The sequence below is a fragment of the Nycticebus coucang genome, chromosome X (assembly GCF_027406575.1).
Source record: "Nycticebus coucang isolate mNycCou1 chromosome X, mNycCou1.pri, whole genome shotgun sequence".
In the NCBI taxonomy this organism is placed as follows: Eukaryota; Metazoa; Chordata; class Mammalia; order Primates; family Lorisidae; genus Nycticebus; species Nycticebus coucang.
The window spans coordinates 129877777-129888757 of record NC_069804.1 but is presented as its reverse complement, the minus strand read 5'-3'; positions in this window follow the sequence as shown (position 1 = coordinate 129888757).

The window sequence follows — 10981 nt, the reverse complement described above, 5'->3', positions numbered from 1 at the left end:
CCAGGAAAGGACCCAACTACAAAAAGAACTACAGACCAATTTTACTAAGGAATATTAATGCAAAATACTCAACAAAATCTTAGCTAATACATTGCAGTTTACACATTAAAAAAATTATACATCATGATCAAGTAGGCTTCATCCCAGGGATGCAAGGCTGGTTAAATAGATGCAAATCCATAAATGTAATTCTCCATATCAATAGAAGTAAAAACAAAGACTATATGATCCTCTCATTAGATGCAGAAAATGCATTTAATACAATTCAGCATCCTTTCCTAATAAGAACACTTAAGAAAACAGGCATAGGTGGCATATTTTGTAAGTTGATTGCAGTCATCTATGACAAATACACAGCTAATATCATACTGAGTGGAGTAAACTGAAAGATTTTCCTTTTAGACCCGGAACCAGACAAGAGTGTCCACTATCACCGCTACTATTCAACATAGTGCTGGAAGTTCTAGCCAATGTGATTAGGCAAGAGAAGGCTATAAAGGGCATTCGAATGGGGGTAGAGGAGGTCAAACTCTCAGTCTTTGCTGATGATATGATATTATTCTTAGAAAACCACAGAGATTCAACCACAAGACTCCTGGAAGTGATCAAGAAATACAGTAATGTCTCAGGATATAAAATCGATGTGACAAATCAGTTGCCTTTGTGTATTTCAGTAACAGCCAAGTCGAGAAGCAAATCAAAGACACACTACCCCTCACAGTAGCTTCAAAGAAAATGAAATACTTAGGAATGTACCTAACAAAAGAGGTGAAGGATATTTACAAAGAGAATTATGAAACTCTAAAAAGGAAGTAGCAGAAGACATGAACAAATGGAACAGCATACCATGCTCTAGACTGGAAAGAATTAACATTGTGAAAATGTGTATTCTACACAAAGTAATCTGCAGATTCAATGCAATCTCCATTAAAATACCAACACCATACTTTAAAGAACTAGAAAAAATAGTGCTTTGTTTTGTATGGAACCAGAAAAAACATGTATAGCCAAGACTATTCTTAGCAATAAAAACAAAGCTGAAGGCATCACCCTACCATATTTCAGGTTACAGTACAATTCCACGGTGATCAAAACAGCATGATATTGGCACAAAAATAGAGACATAGCATATGGAACAGGATAGAAAACCTAGAGATGTAACCAGTCTTTAGTTATCATCTGATCTTTGATAAACCGAACAAAAGCATCCAGTGGGGAAAAGAATCCCTATTCAACAAATGATGCTGGCAGAACTGGATAACCACATGTAAAAGATTGAAACTGATCCCACACTTTTCACCACTTAGAAAATTGACTCAGGATATATAAAAGATTTAAATTGAAGACATGAAATGATAAAAATCTTAGAAGATAAAAGTGTAGAATAATCTCTTGATGATGTTGGACTGGGTAAAGATTTTATGAAAGATTTTGTTTGCAACAATAACAAAAATAAACAAATGGAACTTAATCTGAAAAGTTTCTACACAGCTAAAAACACAACATGTTAAGGTAAAAGACAACCTTCAGAATGGTAAAACATATTTGCATGGCATGAATCTGACAAAGAGTTGATAACTAGAATGTACAGAGAACTCAAATTAATCCACAAAAAAAAAGAGCAAACAATCCTATCTATCATCGGGCAAGAGATATGTCTTCCTTCTCTAAGGAAGACAAATGGCTGACAAACATTTGAAAAAATTCTCATCATCCCCAATCATCAGAGAAATGCAAATCAAAACCACCCTGAGGTATCACCTAACCCCAGTGAGAATGGCCTACATCACAAAGTCTGAAAGGGGCGGGTGCTGGCATGGGTGTGGAGAGAAGGGAACACTCTCACACTGTTGGTAGGACTGCAAACTAATACAACCTCTTTGGAAGGAAGTTTGGAGAATCCTCAAAGAACTCAAATTAGACCTCCCATTTGACCCTGCAATCCCATTACTAGGCATCTACTCAGAAGAAAAAAATCATTTGATTATAAGGAAATTTGCCCTAGACTGTTTATTGCAACTCAATTTACAATTGCCAAAATGTGGAAACAACCTAAATGCCCACCAATCCAGGAATGGATTAACAAGCTGTGATATATGTATACCATGGAATAGTATTCCGCCATTAAAAAGAGGGAGACTTTACATCTTTTGTACTAGCCTGGATCACATTCTTATTAGTAAAGTATCACAGAATGGAGAAGCAGGAATTCAGTGTACTCAATACTAATATGAACCCAGTAGATGATCTAATACTTGCCTACATAAGAGAAAAACTCAAATCAATTCAAAGTAGGAAGAAGGGGCAGGGAAAAAAGGAAATGGGGAGGGGGAGGAGGGAAGGGGATGGGTGTACTCCCTTTTAATGAGTACAATGTTAGGGTGTATGGCACACCTCTTGGGAGTGGGACACAATTATAAGAGGGACTCTACCTAACAATGCAAACATTGTAACCTAATTATTTGTACTCTCAAATTAACCTGAAGCAACAGTAAAAATAAAATAAAATATACCTGTAAAAAAGAAAACAATTCTATAAACCCTTAAGCAACTTTTAAAATGGTAAAAGCCGTGATAGCAAATAAGTCCAAAAGGAAATAAAATGTGGTGATCAGAAATACATAATCCAACCAAAAGATGTAGAAAAAATTAAAAATGGAACAAAGAATGAATCAGATTAAGAGAAAAATATGGCCACATGATACACTAAAAACTAACCATATCAATAATCACATTTAGAAGTAAGTGGTCTAATATCTCTAATTAACATGCAGATATTCTCAGACTGGATTAAAAAAACAAGATACAAGTTTATGTTACATTCATATTTACATATACATATACACATTTTAAATATAAAGGCACAAATAGGTTTAAAGTAAAAGGATAAAATAAGACATGACATGCTAACACTTGCCAAAGAAAGCTGATACGTCTGTATTATTGTCAGGCAAGTCAATTTTCAAATCAAAGAATATTACGGTGATAAAGAAGGTTACTCCACAATGATAAAGGGATCAATTCTTCAAGAAACTATAAATGGGCCCCAGTGCAGTAGCTCACGCTTGTAACCCTAACACTTTAGGAGGCCGAAACAGGTGGATTGCTTGAACTCAGGAGTTTGATACCAGCATGAACAAGAGCAAGACCTTGTTCATGCTGATATCAAAATAGAAAAATTTCTATCAAAATAGAAAAATTAGCCAGACATCATGGCAGGCACCTGTTATCCGAGCTACTTGGGAGGCTGAGGCAAGAGTATCACTTAAGCCTAAGAGTTTGAGGATGCTGTGAGCTATGATGCCATTGCACTCTACCCAGAGTGACAGAGTGTGACTCTGTCTCAAAAAAAAAAAAAAGAAAGAAAGAAAAAAAAGAAACTCTAAATGTTTATGCACTTAATAAAAGAGCTTAAAAATACAAGAGGCAAAAACTTGTAGAACTGCAAAAAGAAATGGACAAATCCACAAGTATAGTTGGATATTTCATTATCCTTTTCTCAATAACTAAACAAGTAGAAAGAAATTCAGCAAGGATATAACAGACTTGAACAACTCTATCAATAAATCTGACTTGACTGACATAGACAGAACATTCTACCCAGTAACAGATGACATATTCTCAAGTGTACATGGAACATTTATCAAGGTAGACTATATTCTTACATATAAAATAATTGTTGATAAATGTAAAAGAATTCAGGTGATATGACGTAGATTCTGGAATCTGGAAGTTTTAGCCAATGAAATCAGGCCAGAGAAGAATGTCAAGTATATTCAAATTGGGACAAAGGAGGTCAAACTCTCAGTCTTTGCAGATATGATCTTATAGTTAGAAATCCACAGAGACTCAACCACAAGCCACCTGGAAGTGATCAAGAAATGCAGGAATGTCAAGGGATACAAAATCAATATCCACAAATCAGTAGCCTTCATATATGCCAGTAACAGTCAAGCTGAGAATCAAAGACACAATGCCCTTCACAGTAGCTCCAATGAAATACCTGGGAATATACCTCACAAAGGACAAGAAGGTTCTCTACAAAGAGAATTACGAAACTTGGAGAAAAGAAATAGCAGAATATGTTAACAAATGGAAGAACATGCCATGCTCATTGCTAGAAGAATCAACATTGTTAAAATGTCCATACTACCCAAAGCAATCTACACATTCAATGCAATCCTCATCGAAGTACCAACATCATACTTTGAAGAACTTGAAAAAATAGTTCTTCATTTCATATGGAGCCAGGAAAAACACAAAAACAAATAGCCAGTGCAATTCTAAGAAATAAAAACAAATCTGAAGTTATCATGTTATCGGACATCAGGTTATACTACAAGTCTACAGTAATCAAAACAGCATGATACTGGCATAAAAATAGAGATACAAATCGAGAAATAGAATAGAGAACCTAGAGATGAACCCAGTCACATATCGCCATCTGAACTTTGATCAGCCAAACAAAAGCATACCCTCGGGAAAAGAATCCCTGTTTAATAAATGGTGCCAGGAAAACTGCTTAGCCACATGTAGAAGACTGAAACTGGACCTACACTTCTCACCACTTACAAAAATTGACTCTTGCTGGATAAAAGATTTAAATTTAAGACACAAAACTATAAAAATTCTAGAAGAAAGCATGGGAAAACTCTTGATGGTAGTGGCCTGGGAAAAGATTTTATGAAGACGAACCCTTGGCAGTTGCAGCAACATCAAAAATAAATAAATGGGACATGATCAATCTGAAAGTTTCTGCACAGGTAAGGGCACAACAACTAAAGAAAACAGACAGCCATCTGAATGGGAGAAAATATTTGCATGCTATGAATCTGACAAAGCGCTGATAACTAGAATCTACAGAGAAGTCAAATTAGTCAACAAAAAAAGAGCAAACAATCCTATCTATCACTGGGCAAGACATATGAACAGAAACGTCTCTGAAGAAGACAAACAAATGGGCAAAAAACACACAAAAAAATCATTGGAGAAATGCAGGTCAAAACTACCCTGAGATATCACATAACACGAGTGAGATTAGCCCACATCACAAAGTCCCCAAACTGCAGATGCTGGCATGGATGTGGAGAGAAGAGAACACTTTTACACTGCTGGTGGGATTGCAAACTAATACAACCCCTATGGAAAGAAGTATGGAGAGCCCTAAAGAGTTAAAAGTTGACTTTCCATTTGATCCTGAAACCCCATTACTAGGTATCTACCCAGAAGAAAAATAATCATTTTCCCATAAGGACATTTGCACTTGAATGTTTACTGCAACTCAGTTCACAATCATCAATATGCGGAATCAACCCAAGTGCCCATAATAAACACATGAATGGATTAATGAACTGTGGTATATGAATACTGTGAAATACTATTTTTTTTTTTTTTTGAGACAGAGTCTCAAGCTGTTCCCCTGGGTAGAGTGCTGTGGTGTCATAGCTTATAGTAACCTCCAACTCTTGGGCTCAAGTGATCCTCTTGCCTCAGTTTTTCTATTTTTAGACCAGCTCAAGCTGGTCTCGAACCTGTGAGCTAAAACAATCCACCCACCTCAGCCTCCCAAAAGATTACAGGTGTGAACCACCGTGCCTAGCCTCATGGAGTACTATTTAGCCATAAAAAGATGGAGACTTGGGCGGTGCCTGTGGCTCAAAGGAGTAGGGTGCCAGCCCCATATGCCTGAGGTGCTGGGTTCAAACCCAGCCCTGGCCAAAAACTGCAAAAAAAAAAAAAAAAGGACGGAGACCTTACATCTTTTACATTTACTTGGATGGAGTTGAATCACATTCTTCTTAGTAAAGTATCACAAGAATAGAAAAGCAAGTATCCAATGTACTCAATACTGATATGAAACCATCAGGTAAACAACTACACATTCACAGGAGAGATAAACAAACACAATTAAAATCAAGTGGTAAGGAGAGGGGAGCATGGAAAGGGAGAGGAATGGAGGGAAAGGGAAGAGGGGAAGAGGAAAGGGGATTGGTAAGCTCTCACCTAACAGGGACAATGTAAGGGTATGTAACACACTCCCTGGGTGAAGGGCTCAAATACAGCTTGAACTTTTACTTAGAAACTCAAACATTGTAACCTAATCATTTGTACCCTAATATTAATCTGAAATAAAAATCAATTTCAATAAATCAAGAAAAAGATGTAGGGCGTTGTGGCGGGCACCTGTAGTCCCAGTTACTCGGGAGGCTAAGGCAAGAGAATCGCTTAAGCCCAGGAGTTGGAGGTTGCTGTGAGCTGTGTGAGGCCACAGCACTCTACCGAGGGCCATAAAGTGAGACTCTGTCTCTACAAAAAAAAAAAAAAAAAGAAAAAGATGTACATTCTTTGACCACAATGGAAATAAATTAGAAATTAATAACTGAAATATCTAGGAAAATTTCCCAAATATTTGAAAACTAAACAGCACACTTTTAAAAAGCCCACAAGTCAAAGAAGAGATCAAAGGAAAATGAGAAAATACTCTGAACTGAGTAAAAATGAGAACACAACATATCAAAATTTGTGGTATGTAGCTGGAAGTATAGGAAGGTCTAAATGAGGAAGGTTAATGAGTGTGGCTTCCACCTTTGAAAAACTGGAAAAAGAAGAGGAAATCACACACAAAGTAATCAGAAGGAAAGAAATAATGAAGGTTGAGATATAAATTAATAATCTAGGAAACAGGAAAACAATGAAACAAAATGCAGCATTTTTAAGATTAGGAAAATTGATAAATTTTCAGGAAAGGATCAGGAAAGGAAAAAAAAAACACATTTCCAATATCAAGGATAAGAAAGGGCACAGCATTCCTGATTTTATTGTCATTAAAAGGCTATAAAGGGAATATTATGAATAACTTTGTGCCAATATATTTGACCATTTAGATAAATGGACAAACTTCTCAAAAAACACAAACTATCAAAGCTTCCTAAAGAAGAAATAGACAACCTGAATAGCTATATACCTGTTAAAGAAATTAAATTTAGTTAAAAACTGTCCCACAAATCCATTTCTACACCCAGATGCCTTCACTGGCAAATTCTACCAATTAAACCTACCAAATATTCAAGGAAGAAATAATACCAAATCTACCAGAAGTTTTCTTCAGGAAAATACTGTAGTAGAGAAGGGAATATTTCCCTACTCATTTTATGAGGCTAGCATTACCCTGATACCAAAAAGAAAAATTAAAAAAAAAAATAAACAGAAAAAGATGTTGCCAAAAAAGAAAACTACCAACCACTATTCTTCATGAATATTGATGAAAAATGTCTAAACAAAATGTTTGCAAATCAATTCCCACAATATATTAAAAGTATAAACATCATTGCCAAGCGGGACTTCTTCCAGAAATGTAGAGTTGATCGAGCATTTAAAAATAATTGTAACTTGGTAAATGGTCTGTGAAGCTAGTGAATGATGCCCCATGAATATATCAATGTACATAGCTATGATTTAATTAAAAAAATAAGTAAATAAAAATAAAAATAATTGTAGACTCGGCGCCTGTGGCTCAAGTGGCTAAGGGGCCAGCTACATACACCTGAGCTGGCGGGTTCTAATCCAGCCCGGGAATGCCAAACAACAATGATGGCTGCAACCAAATAATAGCCGGGGGTTGTGGCGGGCACCTGTAGTCCCAGCTACTTGGGAGGCGGAGGCAAGAGAATCGCTTAAGCCCAGGAGTTGGAGGTTGCTGTGAGCTGTGATGCCACAGCACTCTATCCAGGGCGATAGCTTTAGGCTCTGTCTCAAAAATAAAAATAAAAATAAATAAAAATAATTGTAATTCACCATATTAGCAGACTAACAAAGAAAACGCATATAATCATCTCAGTAGATAAAGAGAAAGCATTTGAACTTTTGGCAAACTAGGAATAGAAGTGAACGTTCTCAATCTGATAAAGCACAGCTAAAAACCTATAGCTGAGATCACATATAATGGTGAAAGACTGAATGTTTTTCCCATCAGATCAGGTACAAGGCAATGATGTCTTCTTTCACTTCTATTCAACATTGTACTGGTGCTTCTAGACAGTGTATTAGATAAGAAAAAGTTGTAAAAGGCATCCAGATTTAGAAAGGAAAAAAAAAAAAACTTTTTGTTATAACATTGTTCTTTATTTAGGAAATCTACAGAAAAGCTACTAGAATTACTATGTGAGTTTAGCAATGTTTTTAGATACAGAATCAATATACAGAAACCAGGGATATCAATAAGTAGATGAAATTCTAAAATATAACATTTATAGTTACACACGCAAAAAGAAATGCTTAAAGATGATTCTGACAAAAAATCTACACATTGTACCCCACATATGCATAAATGTATTCATGATCTATGTGTATTTGACTTAATAAAAAAAAAGATGAATCTAACAAAAGATATGAAAGACGTGTGCAGTGATAACTACAAAACGTTGTGGATAGAAAATAAAGATAAATAAATGGAGGAATATCCTTTTTTTCATTGGTCTGAAGTCTAAATATTGTTACAGTGTCAAGCTTTCTCAAACTGATCTATAGATTAAATGCAGTTCCAATGAAACTCCCAGCAATCGACCAGGCAAGGTAGCTTACACCTATAATTCCAGTATTCTGGGAGACCAAGGTGGGACAATCACTTGAGCTCAGGAGTTGGACACCAGCCTCAGCAAGAGGGAGACCCAATCTCTACTAAAAATAGAAAAAAAAATTAGCCAAGGGTCATGGCAGGCACCTGTAGTGCCAGCTACTTAGGAGGCTAAGACAAGAGGATTGCTTGAACCCAGGGTTTTGAGGTGACTGTGAGAGAAGCACTGATGCCATGACACTCTAGCCTGGGCAACAGAGATTCTGTCCCCAATATCCAAGCATGCTTTTTTGTAGAAGCTGCCATGAAGCTAATTCTAAAATTCATATAGAAGAATAAGACAGGTGTGGTGGTACATGCCTGTAGTCCTTACTTTGTAGTCTGAGGTGGGAGAATCATGTGAAGCTAGGAGTTTGAGATCAGTCTGAGTGATACAAGACCCTGTCTCATTAACAACAAACAAGGTCTAACAGACCTAAAAGACCTAGAACAGCTGGACAGCTTTGAAAGGGAAAAAATTGGTGGGCTAACCCTAACTGATTTCAACACTTATTAATCTACAGTAATCAAAACAGTGTGGTATTGGCATAAGATAAATAGATCAATGAAACAGAATAGAGAGTCCAGATAAAAAAACTACACATTTATACATAGTATATAGATAGTTTTGTTTTTTTTTTTTTTTTTAGAGACAGAGTCTCACTTTGTTGCCCTTGGCAGAGTGCCGTGGTGTCACAGCTCACGGCAACCTCCAGCTCTTGGGCTTAGACAATTCTCTTGCTTCGGTCTCCCTAGTAGCTGGGACTACAGGTGCCTGCCACAAAACCTGGCTATTCTTTTTTTGTTGTTGCAGTTTGGCCAGGGCTGGGTTTGTACCTGCCACCCTCAGTATATGGGGCTGGTGCCCTACTCACTGAGTCACAGGCACCACCCAAAAGGATAGTCTTTTCAACAAATGGTGCTGAAACAATCAGATATTCATATGCAAGAACATGAACTGCAATTCCTACCTTAAAACATATACAAAAATTAACTGAAGTAGATTACAAACCTAAATGTAAAATCTTAATCTGTAAGATTTCTGAAAGAAAACAGGAGAAAATCTTTGTGACCTTGAGTTAGGCAGAGTTTGGGGATATAACATCAAAAGCACAATCCATAATAGAATAAATTAACAAATTAAAATCTTCATTGAAATTTAAAATTCTGCTCTTCAAAGAATGACTGGGGAAAAACCCTTATAAATAAATAATAATGTGAGAAATTACTTTTGTCCAGGATACGTCAAGAACTCTCAAACCTCAATAACGAGAAGACAAATAATTTCACTTATAAAAGCAAAATAGATAAGAAGAAATTTGTATTCTCATGGTGTATGACACAACTTTGGAGGGTAGGAGACAATTATAAGAGGGACTTTACCAAAAAAATACAATCAATGTGACCTGGATCTTTGTACCCTCAATGAATCCCCAACATAATAATAAAAAAAGAAATTTTTATTCATATAAGCTATTTTCTTGTATGTAATCTGAGATACCCTTTTGAAGGACAATTTCGCAAAATCAAAATAAAAATTAAATGTACTTTACTTTTCAATCCAGAAAGCTCTTTGTCAATACCGTATTTTTCCTAGAAACCTATCTGCCAATGTGCTCAGATAGGTATGTACACAGATATTTACTGAAACATTGTTTATAACAGCAAAAGTGAACACAACCTAAATGTCCCTCAATAGAAGAATCGCAAATAAACTATCATTCATCATCGTCTTCCACAATACACTGAACTATAATCCAGCAGCTAAAATGAATGAGAACTATGTGCCCCAACATGAAAGGAATTCTGAGTCCCATTGTTAGACTAAGAAAGCAAGTTGCAGAATAAATACATGATGTTGCCATAGAACAAAGTAAAATCATCTGGTTGTATATGTACAGGTATGTATGAAAATTCATTTAAATGATCTGGAATAACAGATATTAGACTTCCCACCAAAAGAAGAAGGTAGACACAGATGATTGCAAAGGTGGCATTTACTTTATATGCCATTTTTACTGCCATTTTACTTTTATTGAGATGTAATGTATATAAAATACAAGTCACACGTGTAAAATGGACAATTCAAGGATTTCCAGTATATTCATAGGAAACTGGGTTTCCAAAGGTTAAGTGGCTCATATCAGATCACAGCTAATAAAGAAGAGAGCTGAGATTCAAGCAAATGCTATCTGGATGTAAGGCCCATTTCCTTAATCATTATGCTGTGCTACCAATTGCAATGGCCTTCTGGGTAAGGGTCTACTCTACAACCAAGACAGTATCATGAATATGGAGTAGGTTTGTGATCAATCTCACAGCAATGGTGTCAAGAGTGTGTTTGAGGGTTGGTAATGGGTATATTAACCT